Below are 20,397 nucleotides of genomic sequence, written 5' to 3' on the forward strand. Positions count from 1 at the left end.
AAAGCGCAGAAGTGTGAGTGAGCGAACTAAAAAAACAGTTTAAGAAGTGGAAATTTGTAAATAAAACTCGAAAAAAATATACTGTAAATAAGGTGGAAGAATAACAGAAAGAAGTAGTATTGTAAATAAGGGTGAAGAAGGGGAAGGAGCGAAAAAAAACAATGTAAATAGGAGTAAAAATTGGCACAAGATGCCATGGAAGGAAAATTATAAAAGCTAAAAAATAAGTGTTCAGAATATATAAAAATACACAAGTAAACACCAAGTTGGAAGAGTTCAAGAAGTGCGAGGATTTAATTAGGCTATATAAAGATAGAACGAATTTAAGGATCGAAAATTCATGGTAAATAGGAGTAAAATCTTGATAATTTGGTATAAGGTGTTGTAGAAGTCAAACTGTAAATAGTAATTATAAGAGGTGTGTAATAAGATTGCTCAGGATGTGTAAAAATTCATGAAATAAATATATTTATAAGAATGAATTGCAAATTCCTTAACTCTTGCAAATAACTTGCAAGAGTTAAGGAATTAAAAAAAAAGAAGAAGAAAAAGAAAAAAAAAAAAGCTAAATAAAGTGCAAAAATTATGGAGAAAAGGGGCATTGTAAACAAGGCAGAAAAGGTTTACAAATAAAGGGAATTTTGGAGTAAAAACTTGCAAAATTGGCATAAAATTCCGGTAGAATTAACTTCATTTCTCATTCTTTTTTATAATTGCAGTTCATAAAACTGTTCAAAATATATAAAAAAGTGTATGAAATAAAGAACAAATAATCAATTGAAATCAAATCCAGACGCCAAAAGATCCAAAATTCTTCTACCTAAATCCAATCAGCAAAACTTTCGATTTGGAGCCCGTCCAGATCCTTCTTTTTTCTTCTTCTCTTCCTCTATTTTTTCTGGAAGAGTCTTTGAAAAACAAAAAAAAAAAAAAAAAAAAAGGAAGGAAATGGTTATTAGTTTCAAAGCACCCAGTAATATATAGAACTAAATTAAACAATGCAATTAACAAATGAAGTTTATTAAGGACTAGAACAACATTTAACGATAGGAAAATTAGCTTTTAATCTTGCACACAAACTCCCACGCGCTAATGCCGTCTCGTGTTTTCCATTGTATACACAGTACGTACACACGTGGAGGCATCGACATCGACGACACTTTCGGTGCTATTCGAGGGTTTACACGTCACACGTATCGATAGCTGTGAACTTTAAATCCGGGGGCAACAGCTTCGTTACAATTACAGATGCCACATAAATTTAGAATTATACGGGAGGAAGGGGGGGTCGAAAATTACATGGTTTACCCGGTGAGGTTTTTAAATGGAATTAACAGGCAAATGACCCAATGTATCCTACAGGGGGGAATGAGAACTTTTGTTTAGAAAACAAACACGTTCGAGTTAACACGCCGACACCCCAGTAACGAAGAAAAGCATCTGGAACAAATCTGGGACATCCCCAACCTTGCTCCACTTCCGAACATCCTCCGGCCGTCATCCCGGGGTGTTCTTTAATAAGCAACCGAAAAAAAAAAAAAGTAAACCTCCACTCGGGTTTATTTTCTTGGAGAGAAGAGCCGTTGACCTCATCCTAATTTCCCAGAAAGCGACATCGCACGAGTGATCCACGTGACCACACCGCTGGCAGCTTGCCAGGAAATCGAGGCTCGGTTACCTAGGTGACGCTCGAGCGTGTTTACGATCCCCTGACCTTGAAGGTAGGAAGGAGAGGCAAGGAGGGCGTTTCCCTCGCCCCACGACGCCATCGCGCCAGTTCGTCTGTTATACTTCGCGGGTCGTGAACCGAATGATGAAACGGGCTGACGTCACGGTTTAATTCGGTCTTTTTTTTTTCGATTTCGTGTTCTAAAATTGTATTGAACGTAATTGTCGCAACCGCTGGGAACGTTGCTAAATAACGCTATATTGAGAGAAGCAAACGGTTAACGACTGTTACTTATATTATAACGAGGGGATATAAATAGCTTAGGCCAAAGCATCTGCCGTTTGCTAAGAACCGAGGCCACTGGCCAATATCGTGGCCTGTTTGTATGACGTCACGCGCTTATAATTCGCCTTTCGTTTTGTGTGTCGGTAACCGGAATTAAGAGATTAAACGACTTTCGGGAGACAATGGATGGGTTAAAGGACGTCTTGGGTCAGATCACCGCGCGCGTGTTATTAACCACCAACGCGTTACGTTGCTGACCTCTAAGAATTTAGCGGTTAATTTCGTGATTGTTGCCAGGTGTGATTCACGCTTTACACTCCGTTCTTAGCCCGATTTCGTAGATAAGGGAACGGCAAATCTGTAGGAAAATCCCAAATTTTATGTATTTATAATGCTCCCGATCGTTAGAGTTTCTATATAAGTTACACAACGGGATGATTTTTGTATTTTTTCAATGTCTTCCGATTGTAGGTTTTTTTTTCTCTTCCAAACCTCGATACCAGAGGGATTATCCTCTGACCGTAGAGGATTTTCTTCCCATTAAGAGGTTTTTGTTTCGATCAAAAGGACTTTTTCTACTTGCGATGTTTTCTTTCCAGTCACGTGTTTCTCTAATGATTTGGTATGCTTAGAATGATAATTCTCACTTTAAATACCTTCGATTGCACGTTTCAAATGCTGAATTTTACATAAATTTGATCAAGAAATTAGGATTTTGTACCGAACGATCAGAATTTTTTCATTCAAGCATACTATATTGATGCACCTCTAAACATTCGTCTTATTTAGTTCCGACTATGGAATTTTTGCACAAACTGTGGGAATTTCGACAGATTTGATTGATTGGCCCCTTCATAATGATCAAAAACATAGATATAGGCCAATCAGGATCAAACCGGAGAGTACTTGGCCTAGCTTTAGTAAGTGGAAACACGTATTTATAGCGTGTGTGAGTGTATAGGTTGCTTCCCACTTACCACATCTTTCTACTACTGCATTGAGGTTTTGTAAATGGTCGAATGACATAGAAAAGCGTGAAATACATAGGCCCGTCCAGTCCCGGACGGGCCTATGTATACAAATTATAAATCGATATAATAAAAAGATTGTTTTGATTCGTCCAAGCGTTACTGCGCTTTAAAAATAAATACCCGCATATCGATCGTAGCCCCCAGGGATATAGAGCCTTGGGGCATATTGTACAAGATGACCAAATAGGTACCGAAACGTGCCAATCAGATCGACGTCTGGTGGCCAGAGATTAACAACGACACGTGTTTCGAGAGTAGCAAAAAATTGTACTCCCTTGTTTGTACTGTCTGAGTCACGTTACCCTCCGGGAGGCCACGTGACTCAGTTCCGTGCCGTCACCATGGTGACCATTTACAGTACTTACCGTAAAGCGGGCCAGCAGCCTGTCAATCTGTACGAGTGAAGTGAGTCGAAACTTTTGCCACTATGATTAACTTTTGAGCCAGCGCGCACCTTCCTTTTCTGACAGCGGGTGGTGCCCCCCTTTTTTTTCTTTTTTAATTTGCTCCTAACTGTTTTCGGGATGTTCAGATGAATTAATAAAAATTTGTGAAGAAAATTAATGGGAATTTCAAATGGAATTTGATATCGTGTCCGTGAAACAGTGAACGGTTGTTGGATAACACAGTCCCATTATGTTACTGTAGTAACGAGATACCCCGCATGAATCCAATCAATTTACAATATGAAAAAGTATATTAAATAAATGTAATTATAAGAAAAACTAACTACTCCTTTAACAATATACTGTAACTGGTTTTAAACGTCATTAAAAATCACGACACTGTCTTTTAAAATATTTATAATACGTCAGCATCAGATGATGATGATGAGGATGAAACCCTGGGATGAAGATGCGCGTATTTAGCATCAATTTACCACAGTTTGAAGCGTGTTAAAACAGTAGTCACGGAACCACCGAAACCTGTCACCAAAAGTCACGTGACGTGCCAATATCGTGTCGAATTTTCTGATTTGATAGCAATTATTTCCTCCCTCCTTAAGCTATTTTTTTTGGATGAAACAGACCCATCTAAACGAACTTTTTAAGGTTTCTCTGAAGGAATCGTTGAATATTATTAAATATTCATGAAATTATTACGATGCTAGACGTTATCTTGAATACTTACTAGTGCTGGGGATGGAGGATGTGGGAATTACCTCGTAATACTAAAGGATGACTTTAAGTAGCTTTCTGCAATTTCTGTAAGAATAATTAATGATAAATCTAATAGATTTATAACAAACATTGGAACGATTAATTATTAAAATATTTTAATTAAAAATTAAAAGATTAGAGAACGTATTTTACACAAAGTTATTACACCATAATAGCCTTTAATTCGTGTTCAATTTTTAAATTTTTATTAATGTAAAAATAATACAGAAATAAGAACTTTAAACTAAAACGAATTGTGTAATTAAAATGAAACTTGTTAAGCAGATTATTTAATTTAATTGTACAAAATATTATAATATAAACTCCTAAAAAAAATTGAACGTGTTTATATAATTAAATAGAATTTTTAGAAAGTTTCAAATGGAGTGTAATAATTAATCTTCACCGCCTAACAATATTGCCTTGAGGTGAGGCGCCCCTTTGAGGGGCCAATTACTGAGGCAAGCGCAATGCCTAAAAGTAGGTCATACACGTCTTTGGCCGCCTCCAGTGCGGATGCGAAACATCTCAAGCGTGGCATTTTATTTTTTTTTTGTGGTTTATTTTCTTTAATTTTCTATGGAGTTTAGGTCCGGAGTCATTCATTCTCCCCCCCCCTTAGATTAGGAACTGAAGCAGAGTCTCACCTGCTCTCGCCTGACCTAGAAAATTTATCTCGAGTAAAAGCTGCCTTTACAAGTAAATTCACTCATTAATAAACTGCAGCGAGAAGGGCAGGTGACCGATTTAATCAGCAATTTTCTCTCAGAAAATAGTTATATTAACATTAATTTTACAGGCTTAATTTTGAAGCTTGTAATAAATTAATAAATGAATATATATTTAAAAAAAAACCGTATGTGCATAAATAAACATGCTTTAAAATTAAAGAATGGTTTATAATTAGGGATTTAAAAAAAACTAAATTAAATTAATAATTTAAATTAGGGGCGAGACCGGAATTTAATTAGTTTAATGCAGCTTATAACGTAAGAAAGCCAACCCCAAGTTTGGAACAGGGGCTGGAGTGAAATAGTGAAGTTGAGCATCTCTTTAATCAGTGTACCCCGAGGATTACGTTCCTCCTTTCATTTTAAATCAGATAAGTTGTACCCTGCGTACCGTGATCCTCACCTAATCCATTTGTCTAGGACATTCTGACGTCACATCAGCCACTAGATTTACGATTTCTCCACGACTAGCAGCAGTAACCGGACCCATAGAGAGAAACGCCGACTTTAACATTCTGGATTGAAGTAACCGGACCTCCCTTCTATCCTGCCACTCTACTATTTTCATCAATCGTCCCAGAGCAGGACGGGCCATCTGTTGCCGAGAGAGAGGTAGATTTACAACTCCCCTTTCCATATCACCACCGAGTTAATTTAGTATTACTCAGAAAACATCGAATCGTGAATGCAAGCCCGAGGGGGTGGACACAACGTAGACAGGAGCACGTATCAGTTTAAAATATGAAAATGGACTTTAACAAGAAATCACATATTCCTTTTAGAATTAATTAATTAATTCCCGCCCGATTTTCTAGTTCTTTAATACACTGGTAGATGAAGAATTGGCGCTGCTAACGTTAAGAATTTTATAATTTTCGAAATGGCGTAACATATTTTACTTTATAATAAATATAAATTCCGGAATGTTGAAGTTTCGAGATTATTATTATTATTATTTTAAATCTTGAAATGTATTATTACGTCAATGAATATTCTAGAAATTTCGACTGTTCAAGAATAACACGAAGTGGGAAATGAGTGTTTATCCTGTTGCGGATCCGCCAGGAATTGAAAAGAATGTGTACGAATTTTCTGTAAACAGGTTTTCGGTGCCACTAGCAGTAGGCGTTGCCTCGACCTTCATGGTCCGTTTGACCTCCGACCCCACGGGGCTGCGAATTCCCTCCGAAAATAGCATACCCGCCCCTTTTTCTTTGGACTTCCCTTACCGACGCCTTTCAAGATTTTGATCTGGAAAATGGTTAAGGGGATCGAAAACATTTTTCAAGCACTGTTTTTACTTAAAAAGCTCTTTCTCTCTCATCATACCCACTCATTGTAGATAAAATTCAAGTGTAGCTTTCGATATTCTAGAAGTATATTTGTAACAGTATCGACAAGGAAAGATAAACTCATTCGACAAAGGAACGAGAGGATAAAGTAGGAAAGAAACAGGTTTAGAAGAAAGGAAAATAAAGCCGAGAGTCCATTTATCTGTTCCAATTAGGCCAAGGCTCATGTAGATACGACGTCTATCAATTATTAGACATCATCTTCATTTTAAATGACACCAGGGTCATGCCGATCGATTTATAGAAGTCTTTCAGCTTCCTCCCTTCTTGTTTAACTTGGCAGAGTTTTATATACAGGCCTTTGAGTAAACAGTAAAAATGCTTTAAAATCCGTTCGATACACAACCAACATTAAAAATAAAAAATAAATATTTTAATTAATCTTTGATAATTACGAGGAAGCAACAAAAATTGTTCAATTTACTGCCGGTGAGGGCGATCTCATCTTTCAATCTGCTAGTGCCCTCTAGTGTGGATTTTTTTTTACCTCAGAAAATATTTTTTTTCCCTTGACGTATTTCTAATTATCATAACTTATTTAAAGTAAATTAGAAACATTTTAAGTTTGAATAAATTAATTTAAGTAATTTCTTTTAATCTCCTAAAGGAATTTTACCACTCCCATTCGGTCGAAGAATTTTAAATTAAAAAAAAAAAAAATAACGTGAAAACTTAATTAAATCGGTGTGGCGCTTTTATCAAAAATTTGAATATTAGTTTTTAAAATATGATTTTTATACATAATTTAAACTCGGAATAAATTAGATTTTAATAAATTTTATTACGTTCTAATGCATAATTTGCCTCACAGCAATTTTTTTTTGTATAATTATGTTACGTCACCGGAGTATTCTGTATATATTCGGTTTTCGAACGCGCTATGGAGGCCGCTCCGATGGATGCGCTTCATCGGAGCAGCGGTACAGTTTATGTACGTCCTTGGCGGGTTAGTGCCATCTGGCCAGTCACGTGATCCAATCCGTATCCGCCGTTGGAGGTGCCACCAAGAGGGGACCGGTCTCTCCAAGGTCGATACGGGCCACACTACAACCTCATTGGCACCGCAGAATCACGTGGGATTCCGTATACCAACACATTTTCTCCTTACTTAATACCTGAACTTCTTACTTTCTTATTTCTCTAATTACTAAGGGCATTTTTATTAATAAAAATTCCATAATTACAATTAACAAATACGTCAGCATCTGCGAGCGTATTATATGACCTCACGAAGAGTCGGAATTGCAAAACGATTTCCAAGTCGTAACCGAAAGTGGAACTAATTATGAAACAGATTACGTAACTAATTAAGGACTTTGCGTGTTTTTTTCTGAAATATTATAATTATATTTATGTATATAACGTGTTTAATAGATTATACTTTAAAATCTGGTAGATCTAATCACCCGAAAGAAACTCAAGGTCGACAGTTATACGTGTAGACTGCGTCATACTTTTTCTTTTGTATATTATTACTGTCGTAAAGTATTTTTTATTACATATATATATATGTCTAGATCTGGGAAAACTACCCAACAGACTGATACGTTAACAAATATTTCTGATCCATTCTTGTACCCAATTCGATCGATCATTATTAAAATAAATGGTTTATAAATGGTTATAGATAAATAAATATAGCATCTTTGACACGTCTGGTGACAGATGAGACGAGCTACATTACCCACATTCCCTCCCCCTTTCTATAGTGCTTAGAGTTGTCTTTGATACATACGAGCCAGCATTAATGAACTTCTCTTGTTACTCACCTGTCAGAAATGCATTATCGTCGCCTACGTTTTAATAATTTCAACGTGTACTGTAACTGAATGATACGTTAAAAATGCATTTTATTATTCTTTCTCGGTATTTAATCTTGTAATTCTTTTCACTAGTCGGCCACTCGTGGATGTGTACGGAGTCACCAACCTTGTTTACATAGCGTTAATGTTTACAATAATGATAATGATGTGGTAAATATCTTGGGCGTGTACAACTATTTGTATGTGTCACATAAGATATAAATATCCGAGCGTTTTTATTTATTCAAAACCACAAGACCCCCCCCTCCCATTTATTACTATCGGCCGAATTTAAGTAATTATTTGGCGTATGGACGTGGATCTTTAATACATTTTCAACATATTGAACTCATCAGTGAGATATTGATCTGTGTATGTTTAGTGTAGATATGTAAATTGTCTCTGGTATGTTTGTATAAGTGAACGGTAATCTTTAACCTGTTCATATTGGTGTTCTACTATGTAGCCCCCCTATATATAATGCACTTATGTATAAGGCTATATGTATAGTGGTTATGATAAGTAATTTACTACTATTTTTAAGTTTTAATAATCATTAATAGGAAAAGCCAAGTGTGTATATATTATTAATCCACAGAATAATTAATTTTAAATGTAAAACACATTTTTGCGACTCGAATCACACAAACACACAGCATATACTGGCTCACTTCAAGGTTATAGGAGAGGAATATTTCTAAGTATATTTACGGTAAGTAAACTGGTCAGTCAGTTATTAAGATGAAACAAGTATAACCTATCGTTGAAGGGGGATAACTGATGCGGAACGTAGTCGCAACTTGTCAAACGAGTCCGTAAATGATACGTTACCAGTGACAAGGAAAGAGTAAGGTAACCGTCTCGGTGTTACACATACGTTCGATTAAATGCAAAATGTACAACTACACAGTGAATCATACTTTATTATATTAAAACTATTAGAAAATGGTAGTTTTATGATAATACTTAGCCTACTTTTTAGCCGATTTTTACGAAGAATGTAGAGTAAGAAATACTTTGTTATTATTAATAAGCGACAAGGTTCGATTCTAGGAATTGTTATAAAAATAAAAGTTACAATTTCTCCGAGAAGTATAGGGCCATATAATCATTGTTAAAGTTGCTAGAAGTGTATAAAACAGCCTAAATATAGGAGCCTGTAAGAGGAATGTGGGAAAATTATAAAGAATTGGCAAAAAAAAGAGGTTAGTTAATAATAGCGTAATTTATACACTTTAATTTGTTTTTATATATATAAAATTACGTGTACAGTGTACATAAAATGGATGCAACGACATTTTATTATTTAAATAAAGAAAGCTCCTGTTAGATCGATACAATCCTACTTGAATAATGTGGAGCTAAAACCGGTCGGATGATGAAATCATCATCAACATGCCAATCAAATTAATTGAAACTTGAAGTTTCACAGGCCAGAAGATGACAGATGAAACCTGCTACTTAAAATATGTTTGGTTTCTTCAAATTAATCAAACATATGCTTTATTTTCAGGGTCAATTAAGAAGTTTCCGCTCTTTTCTTTTATTTTTTGAGGGGGTGGATTTCGTTTCATACGAAACCAATTAATATCCCATCTCACCTGTATGACCTTCAATGACAAGTTCAGAAGCGGTACGTGTCAAACGTGGACATCCTGTGAAAACGCCAATGGGAGAGCGTCCGGTTTTCATGGCCCCATGGGAACAGAATAGCGATAACGTGACGAAAGGGTGTTGCACCCCTTAACGATCAGTGGGTAGCAGTCGACCGAAGGGATCGTAAAAACAAACACACTCAAAGAATACAATAAATACACACACACACACACACACACACATTATATATAAGATTTTTAAAATTTTAAAGATTCGGTAGTGGAACAAAGTTGGGCCGTGGGTCTCAAGCTGTAAGGAGTAGGCCCAATAATAGGGGATACAACTCTCACATAGTTATACAATAGCGGAGAAAAAGTAGTCTGGATCCTTAAGAAAGGAGAACATTGAGTGACCTTGTAAGAAAGACGAAGACGGAAAAAAATTCACTTCCGGTGAGACGGTGTTTCTCAAACAACTGCTAGACAAGGGGACAGGTGTGGGAAAATGCGTAGAGGGATTTCCTGCCACCGCTACGGTTCGTCCCTCCATCGACAGGTAAGGAAGGAAAAGTAGAAAAAAAAATTACATATATAAAAAAGAGGCGCTATCCCTGCAGGTAAATCACAAATTTAGAGAGGAGAAGAGTTTAGGAGATGAGTATCCCCTGACCGGAAATTGAGACAGAGAACTCCACCTGGCGTTAACATGGGAAACTGATGAAAAAAAAAAATAAATCTTTTTTTTTTGACCTTTCTAGGAATCAAGGTCAACCCCACCCTCGATAAGTTGCGTGAATGCGGATAAGTAGAACTCGATACTACGTATACTAAGTCGTAAGGAGGACTTTCTCACGGTGTGCTGACATCGGGTGGCGTGCATTGACAACTCTTGGGTTTCCTGTTAAAGGTGCGGAAATAGTCTCGAGTTGTTTGAGATAACGTTCCCAAGACTGTAGGCGAAAACTTCATTTAGGATGATTTAAATTTAGCCCCAGGGATATAATGATGGAACCCATTATTCATCCTTCTTAATGGGGAGTTAGCGGCGGGAATGTCTCTCTCCGGAAAGAGCTCATAATCGAATTTGTATTAATGAATTAAACACTCGCCACGTACACGCCGACACGTTTCTCTTATTTTGCATACATCGATATTTTTCCATTAATAGAAATTTTACGACCCTCCTCTAAACTTTTTTCTCTTAAAAATATACAATTTACTTTTTTCCCCCCTCCCTTTAAAATTTATGATATAATTTTTTAATTTTTTTTTTAAATCCAGCAATCAAAATATATTTTATTGTTGATTTTTCCAAATTATAGAAATTTTATAGTACGATATATCATTATTAAGTCTGTCGTAAAATTGCGTAATATATTCTGTAACGTTACAATTTTCTGAAGGGAGAATTTCTTTTTTTTTCCCCCTCTCTCAAAGATTTAATTCTCTACATTTTTTTAAAGGAATGCACCACGTTTTAATAACCTATTATTTTCTTTTATGGTAAAGAAGACTCAGATAAGCCAAACTGTCGTTCTTCGCTGGCAAAAATGGGTTGTTCCTCTACAAAATTTAACAACCTTAACCCCCCTTTTTTTTACAGCGCAAGACCAATTTTAAGTCCCCGTTCAGGGGGTTTAATCTCAGTGGAACCTGTTACAACTGAATATATGTACTAATGCTCCTACTGATTCCTGATCTATTCTGATACTCAGAAATACATCTCTACATGTATTATAAACCTGTTTATATTATACTTGTTCTTCTGTTATTTATACAGTTCGATTTAATCAATATAAAAAGTAGTAAAAAAGTACAGAAAGTAGGCGTTATGTGGAATGTTGTATACTGAATCGAACCCATAAATTATACTTTTACGTGAGAATTTTCAACATAAAATATTTATTAGTCTATGTAATTGAGTATAAAAATTTTATTGTTAATAATAATAATAATTTTTATAAAATTTTGCCATTATTTCTTTCCAAAATAAGGATACATTTTTTGTATTTATTAAGATGGCTTAGAGGAGAATTTAATAAACCTTAAATTTATAAAAATAAGATCTTTATATCTTAGATTTATGCAGGGAAACAATGGCAAATCAATGGTATAAAAATATACCTTTTAATGGAGGAGGATCCATGTTTGTAAGGTGGCCCCCATCTTTACTAAAAATACCTTATCGAGCCACTGTATTTATCAGGATTTAAGAAGTGAAATTGGGCCCTAGCCAGTTACAAATGTAGGGCCTCTCCTCTCTAAAAAGGGCATAAAAATATCAATTGTATTCATGTGAAAAGCAGGATTTTCTACACTCATCAATAAAAACTTTGAGGCCTTGTGTGTTAGGGGGCTGAACTAAATGGTGTCCCTCTGCTAATTGTGTGTCTCAGAATCAATTTTTAATCATTAAAAAGTAAATTTTTCACCATTTAGCAAAAAGAATTTCATGTAAAAAAAAATAATAATAAATAAATTCTTGGCTTCCCCTCAGTATCAGGAGATTGAATCAGGTGGTTTCTTCTATAGTTTACACTTAAATAAAGTTAGTAAATATGTTCAACAACTATTATTATAAAAGTGTTAATAATTAATTAAGATATATGTTGCTATTTTGAGATTTTGGCAACATCATTAGCTTGTGTACACATTTATCTTGGCAGCCGCATCACTTAGTATTACAAGAAATCATTCCTAAATTATCAAATAATTCAAATTATTATATTTATTTGAACACGTTAAATTAAAATTGCCGACAATAGAAATATAATGGATCAAATGCCTCAGTTAATGGAATTTTAATAAAAGTACAATTTTTTTACAATGAAGAATTCGACGAAAAAATTAAGCAATTTACACTTAATTTACCCTAGAAAAAAAATTTCGTGAAGATATTGTGCAATACAAACTTTAAATCTAAATTAATGTATTTATAATGATAATACAATCGTTATTATAGAGGGGAAAAAAAATTCGCCCAATTATAAAAGAAAAACGATTTTTCCCTATTGGGCCAACCGCGTGTAAAGCTGAAAAATCCCTATCCGGTAGATCACGTGAGATGCTAAAGGTGGGGCCTCTTTTCTATCTTTACAGATAACAATCGGGGCCATTCTTAGACGCGATTAATCCCCGAGAAACCCCAGGGAAACTCACAAAAACTGGCGAGGGGGGAGGGTAGGAAAATAAAAAGAAGCTGACCTTGGATCCATCGTCGTCGCTTCTGACCCGTCCAAGGTCTACAGAATAAGAACAATAGATAACCAGATTAGAAAAGAGAGAAAGAAACAGGGAAACATTGACAAATCCATTCAGATTCGTTCGATTTTACAAATGATCATTATTCAATATCATAAAAAAAAAATCAGATTAAGGAAACAAATCAAGACATACAGACTTACACATTGTAAAAATGCTAGCAGGGAAATTGATATAGATTAAAAAACATATTAATTTGAGAATATAAATACATTCTCGTCCCTATATTTATCTGAGAATTTTTATTATTTAATATTTAAATATTAAATTAAATTTGTTAGAGATTTCAATTTCGGGTAATTTGCATAGCAGAGCCTGTTTTAAATTAGAGTTATTGCAGAGTAATATGTTAAAGATGGTTCCAATTTGTATAATTGATAGAATATTTCAATCATTTACACTGATTATGTAAATTAGAACAGTATTTGCTAGTGTTTTTCTTAAATTTCCCCATGGCAAGAACTAGAATATCTCTAAACCCATAAAATTTGTTACTGTCATTACCATATTTAAGTATATTTATATCAGATGAAGGCAGCACTTTGTTTTTATAGAAAGGGGTGTATCAGTATGTTCGAAACACATTGATAGAATATTAATTTTAGTCTGAAGTATAATGTTTTAGATCCAGTTGTGGTGATAACCCCCCCCCATAGGTTAAGAAACAATGATTAAAATAAGGGCAATCTTGTATGGTCCTTGTACTGAATAATAAGATTAGTATAGCTTGTACACACATAAATTTTCTATTAGAATAATGTTTATAAATTAAATAAAGTGTAAATTTATTATTTATGTACTAAACTGGCATTGAATCTGGAGGGAAAAAAAATTCAACTTGAATTAGGCGAATATGATTAAAAGTTGATTTATATGTATTATAAATGGGTAACTTATACAGAAATATCACATCATAATTTCTCATTAAAAAGTTTTAATGTAAAAATATAGCAAGAAAGTGTTAATTCAGTTAGTATACAGAAGATATTGCTAAAGAATCATCAGGATTCTGACGAGATTTCCATCAAGGTTACAAGAAACATAACCTTGATGGTCACTTACATAGTTAACTCATTATTAATTATTCATTCATACTAAAAATGAATTTGAGGGAATATCTTAAGAGAGAACATTAGAAAAAAAAACCCCTCTTCAGGAGGGTAATTTAGATTTTTTACTATTAAAACACGTTAACGCCTCCGTAGAGGTTTCATTTAAGCGCGTACGTATCGGGCGACATTAGTTTAAACAAGAGCGGTGGAGATGCTCGACGAGGAGAGAAGTATAAATATAGTAATTAAGACAAACCGAAAACGCCTGGTTAGATGGCCGTTGACACCGATATTCAGCACCTGTTTGACTTATCCGTCGTCCAGATAAAAGTGGGCGGTTGGGAGTACCATTCCCACGGATGTTAGTCCATTCGCCTTTGCATCATTAAGGCTCCGGGGCTAAAAGCGCAACCATATTGTGCAACCTAAGCGGGTATTTCCTATCTTACAGCTCGCGATTTTAACTCGATACGTCTCGTCTACCGATCTGGAAAACTAAAGTGATCCTACCGAAAAAATACTAATTAATCCCCCCGACTACCGACAGACGTAAGTACTGTCGGTAAGACATTTTTTCGGTTTTTTCTACGGTGTTTTTTTGCATCACGCCTCCACGTTAATGCACCGTGGGAAAGAAGACGTAATTGGAAGTTACCTGGCAGACGATTTCGTGGCCGTGACGTCATTTCACGAGAGTCCAAGGGCGGACACCCGACAAGGACTTCCAATCACTCTCCGCTCGGCTCAGGGTTAAGTAGGTGAATCGTGACAAATGCGAGCCCGAGGTCGAGATCTAAAAATTGAAGGAATTTTTTTGATGCATTGTCAATGTCATTTAAAGGTCCTGCGAAAGATTTTTCTGATTATATATATATATTTTTTATTATTATTATCATCATTTTTCTCTCTAGAACACGGGGGATTTTTTTCCCTCTCCTGCTTCTAACCGGCCACAGACCATCCACGTTATTTTTAGAAATAAATCGTCGTCGGACAAATATCGAAATCCGATACATTTACATGCCCCCAGATTGAGATTTAAAAGTTAAACAAACCTTCTCCTATGCATTCAATTTAATTTACAACTCTGGTGAAGAAATTTTCCATTCTTTTCCTTCCATAAAACCGGGATTTTTTTCATCCACATCCATAAAACGTGTAAGTCTTACTTAGAGAACGATCTTCCCCCCCAAATATAGAGGTTTCACCCTCTCTAATAGGTCACACTGATACTGACTTGACAAAAACTTCCACCCTAGAAATCAGAGGTTTTTCCCCCTCTGCAAACCTTGGCGAAACGGTAGAGGTTAATTTAAAGAAAGGTCAACGCTGGACAAACGTTGAAATTCAATGTTTATTATTAGGATTCCCACACTGCCTGTCGCATTTAGCACCAACAAACCAGGCAGCCTGGTATTCCTAATTAAACATTTATATTCACTGCCAAGTAGCTTTTGGAAAACAAGTAAAACAATTAAACCGCAAATGGACGCTTTAGCTTGTCTAGAACCGAAGACAAACGACCCAAATAAATTTTCCCTTTCTGATTAATCACTCCAACAATGGCATTGAATCGGTGACGTAAGAGAGAGAGGCGCCCTTAGTAATTACTGGAAGATTTCTTTGTTGGAACAAACCGTCAAAAGTCACAGAAAGCGAACACAACAACTACTTTTGAGGCGATAACATTGTTTCTTACACTTGTAATTAGTCTAAATTACTAGTTGTGACGCCCACTTCATGCAAAGTCTTTGACACTTTCACTATCTTTTTTTTTTTCTTTTCTTTCTAAAACATACTCGCCGCCAGCATTCATTCTTTAATACAAACGTATATATTATAATATATTGAGAGTGTAGCATCTTAATATCATAAATATTTAAATGTACGATTCCTTAAAAAACTTACGAAGCCAGAAAGTTCGATATCTTTTCCATGGATCGTCTATGATCCAGAGGTCACCTTCCATTACTAAATGCTTATGTCGTGTTTTGTAGTGTTTTTTTTTTTCCTTTCTTGATCTTAATACTATTTATGCTTATGATAAACTACTTTCCGGTGATTTACCTCATACGACCTTGGAGTTTTCTTCACTGTAAAAAAGCTCAATCGTTTCTTTTATGGCCATTTAAGGGCACGCGCCCTCAACTTCTTAAGGGGATTTCGACACAGAAAACGAGCTCGTAAACACCTGAAAACATAAAAAAATATCGATATTAAACCGCAGAATTAATCTATTTTTCTATCTGAATTTAAAAAAAGCCGCATACGTTTATATATATATATTAAGAAAGAAAAAAGTTTAAGAGAAAAGTGTGAGAAGTATATAAATTACAACGTATAATTAAACGCCTGGATGATTATAACGCGAAAAAAAATCCACGTGGAACGTCTTGAACGTAGACGGGAAGTGGTGTTAGGAACGTCACGTGACAAGACGCCCAATTCCGGTCCCGAGGCGACAGGTGTCGTCCGAGCCTCGGGTGTTCCGCTCCGCGTAGCCACAAGGTGAATATAAAGTCATGAATATCTAATAAAAAATAATAATAAAAAAAACTTTATATGTATACACGTAAAAAAGAAACCGTTTAACGGTAAAATTTAATAAAATTATATAGATAATCGGCTGGAATGTTATTATATATATATATATTTCTTTTTAAAAATGGAAGTAATTTAGTGGTAGAACAATGTAAAGTGGTGTAACACGATTTAATAGGCACGAAAATGGCGGAAGTTCGAAGCATGCGTCGGAGACGAAGCACGAATTTCTCAGAACGAGCGATAGAGGTCGGGCCGAACGGAAGAGGCCCCAAAAGGTTCACTTCGTGTTACATAATGGATCGTTTCACACCAAACCAGATGGTTCGAAATGCAAACAGATGTGCAACACGAACACGGTTCGAAAGCGATCATCATCCATCGATGGATGGATCTCGATCATAAGTTTGGTGAATTCATTTTTTATTTTCGGGATATACGAGGCATACGTTTTAATACAAAAAGCATGCCCGACACTCTCTCTCTCTATCGTTTCGATCTATAAGGATACAAATTTCTAATGGAAGCTAAAGAATGCCACCGCTGGTGTAAACACAATAAATTGGCATTAATTACGGCAGCATCTAGTTTGAAGAGATGCGGTCTGTGACCCAACAGTAGGCCTATCTGTATGTAGTTCTAACCACTAATTTGCTAGCCATTCGTCGAGTCGAAAATCATGTTTAAACACCCTCCGGCCCCACGACCCTCGACCTCATAGCACACCTGTGGGCGGCGGGTGGCAGACTTTAACGCCCTATTCCAATCGTGACCTGTCGGGGTCACACTAAATGGGTGGCGAAAGTCGTCGGGCCCGGAACGGGGGTAAACTCTCTCCCTGCCCCATTTTTACATCCACAATTTTCTTTTTAACGTCCAAGCCGGGGGAATCGAGGAATTTTTTCAAGGACGCCAACCGGATCTAGTGATGGTCCTTCTCATTGTCTCTGCTCTAACCACATTTATGATCGATTTTCGAAGCTATATACAATGATAAAACCTTTAAATCTCCGAGGGAGAAGCGCGACTAATTATCGAAATTACTTATTAGCCAAGTTTATGAAGGTCAGAGGAAGGCGAATAAAATTAAAGTCATCCATAAATCTTGAGGCTTCCCTCTTGTAAAACCCTTCTTTGATCATTATTGCCCATAAAATAATTAATATAAGCTGCCGTAATTTGTACTTAAGTTTATTAGACTATATAGAATAGAAAAATACCTTTTACAGTCAAAATTAATGCATTTATTATACGAGTTTATCAAATTTATCATCCCAAATACTAATAAAAAAAATCATTTTAAATCAAATAAACGAATTTTTCTAGAAAAACAACTACTCAAGAATTTATTTTTTTAAAATATATTTTTAATTTTAACAAGATTTATGAAGAAAATAAGCTAATTAATTCATTATAACACCGTTAAGAAGCCACCCGAATTACATTCTAAAGCATAGGTTCGAGCGCTGTTTAGTTTCATATTTGTATGAATAATAATAATAATAAAATAATATTAAAACGTAAACTGGGTTTATTTGTGTTTGTTTTTTAATACGAAAATCGAATAGAATTAATTTAATTTCCTTACTTTTACACAGAGCATTACTAAGCGATCCATTTGGACTTTACTGTTTTGCGTGCCCTACTATTCAGAGTTCAAGTAGAATTAAATTAAAAACTTTCTTTTTACATGAAATACAATTCAAAAATCCAAATTATCCATTCTTCATACAAGAAATTCAAAGAATTCAATTTAACTATTAAGTTTTTCTACAGTTATTTCACTTATATACCCACAATAGAATCAATTTCTTTACTCGAAACACTACAAAACAAATCCAATGTAAATATTTAATTCCTTACTTCTATATTATGATCTTTACCGATAAATCTAACAGAAATTTATTAATTTTCTATTATTTATTTATATATTTTTTAATTACAAAACTGGTTTATCCACGCCTTTTGTAAGGACTAACACGAATTTCTCAATTATTTTCATTACAATTCATCAATCTAGCGAGTTTGAATGGCCGAAATTTAGACACAAAACTCAATTTTAGACTGGAAATTTTGTAGAAATTATTAGCCAAATCCTTTCTAATACGTGACGAAGAAACTATCGGGTAACACTTAAATATGAATTTAAACATCCATCAGTATTCACGTCACGTGTAAGGAAAGGAAAGGGAAATTGAGAGACCAATTAAAGCAGAAATTTTCAGTTAAAAATGGAGTTGTATTTTAATTATCTCAATGAAAAGCCGAAAAAGAAGTAGAAGAAGAAAGAAAAAAATAAAAAAATAAAATAAAATAAAATTAATTACGAATTTGTTGAAGACTTTTCGTGACTACACGTGGACGAACCCTTACGTAAGATCCAAAATATATACAATTAAAGCTATCGAGTTACAAATGAAAGTAATGATCTTTTCGGGTACGAAGTCGAAAACAGAAGCTAAATTTTATAAAATAAAGAAGCAAAAATTAAAGCTCGTTAATCTGCTGGGGTGTAATTAGAGCCGCTATGTAGACGGAAAGAAAATTTAAGATACCCACGCTCTTTTTTTCTACACCCGTACTTAATATAGAGAGGTAAAGATGGTGTATATATATATATATTTAAAAAAATCAGTTTAAGCAGGTTATTTTCCGGTGTCCAGCTGCGTTCCTGACCTCCGGCCTGGATAACGAGCCACAAATCTTCGCCACCACACCTGTCCTCACCTGGAAGGCAAATACGAAAAGGGGGGGAAAGACGCTTCGAAGGTCGTTAAAAACGCAATGAAAAACTATATATAATAAAAGTAATAACAATAAAAACCTCTAAATTCCAGATACCATTAATGAAAATTTAAAATATTAACCGTCACTCTACAGAAATCGACACGTAACCGCCAAAGAATTAATTGAAACGGACTTGATCTTGAACTTTCATATCCATCAAGCTACTTTCAAGGCTTTTTGTATGTAATAATAATAATAATAATAATAATAATAAATACCACGATTTAAATTTAAAATATCGTTTTAAAAAATCCAAAATATTAAGAGAAATCACCGTTAATCCGCCGAAGAATAATTTGAAACGGACTTGATCTTTTGGTTCCTCGAAGACTTATTTGAAGGCTTTTACTATAAAATTATATTAATAATATGCCATTAATAGATTCAAATATAAACCGTGACTGTAAGAAAACTGGCATTTTAATGGTCACAGAATAAATTGAAACGGACTTGATCTTGATTTTTCAAAAATCTTGAAGCCGATTTCAAGGTTTTTTTTTTTTGTTATAAAATAGGAAAGAGAATCTCTCCTCCTTTCTCTCTCCGAGATCTCGTACAACGTTGAAATATTATCTTAACGCTCTTCCTGTTATATAACACGCTGGGCATCTACACTCCCTCCCGTTTCGAAGGTTACAAGAGTGAATGTCCTGCACAGTACTTTTTCTCGGAACGGAAAGGATGATAATTTTCAAAAGTTTTCTTACGAGCGCAGTGAATTACACGTAGACAAACGGCGACTTGAATTATTTCTTTTGGAGTGGATCGTGACTAACGATGATTGAAACGGCAACGAACAATGCAAATAATCTGCGTAGGCAGACAGAGAGAGAGAGAGAGAGAGAAACAAAACAAATTCGGATAATTTGTACAACGTTTATCATTAAACGTGTAGATAAAGCCACAAAAGAGTACTCCAGAAAACAACAAATATTACGTCATTATGAATATAATACTTATGTAAAATTTACGATTTCGGGTCGACACACGATGACAAAACTGTGAGCGATATGGAGGAGGAGAGAGAGAGAAGGGAAATTTTTATACGTAGCGTGACAAAATTGCGTGATGCATTCAGTATGCGGAAGATACGCTCACGAGTAAAAGATAAGTCATTGGATCTCTGATGAC

At 35.0% G+C, this 20,397-nt stretch overlaps 1 long non-coding RNA gene across 1 annotated transcript; it reads right to left on the bottom strand.

Moving 5' to 3' along the window:
- Positions 1–820: 820 nt before the first annotated feature.
- Positions 821–5,604, bottom strand: LOC136989688 (uncharacterized). Its single transcript, XR_010882942.1, has 3 exons — positions 5,280–5,604; positions 4,117–4,190; positions 821–908 (listed from the first exon to the last, which is right to left on the bottom strand). It is a non-coding gene; the product is annotated as an uncharacterized lncRNA (long non-coding RNA).
- Between the last annotated feature and the right edge of the window lie 14,793 nt (positions 5,605–20,397).

The sequence above is a fragment of the Centruroides vittatus genome, unplaced genomic scaffold (assembly GCF_030686945.1).
Source record: "Centruroides vittatus isolate TY-2023 unplaced genomic scaffold, ASM3068694v2 scaffold_752, whole genome shotgun sequence".
NCBI lineage: Eukaryota > Metazoa > Arthropoda > Arachnida > Scorpiones > Buthidae > Centruroides > Centruroides vittatus.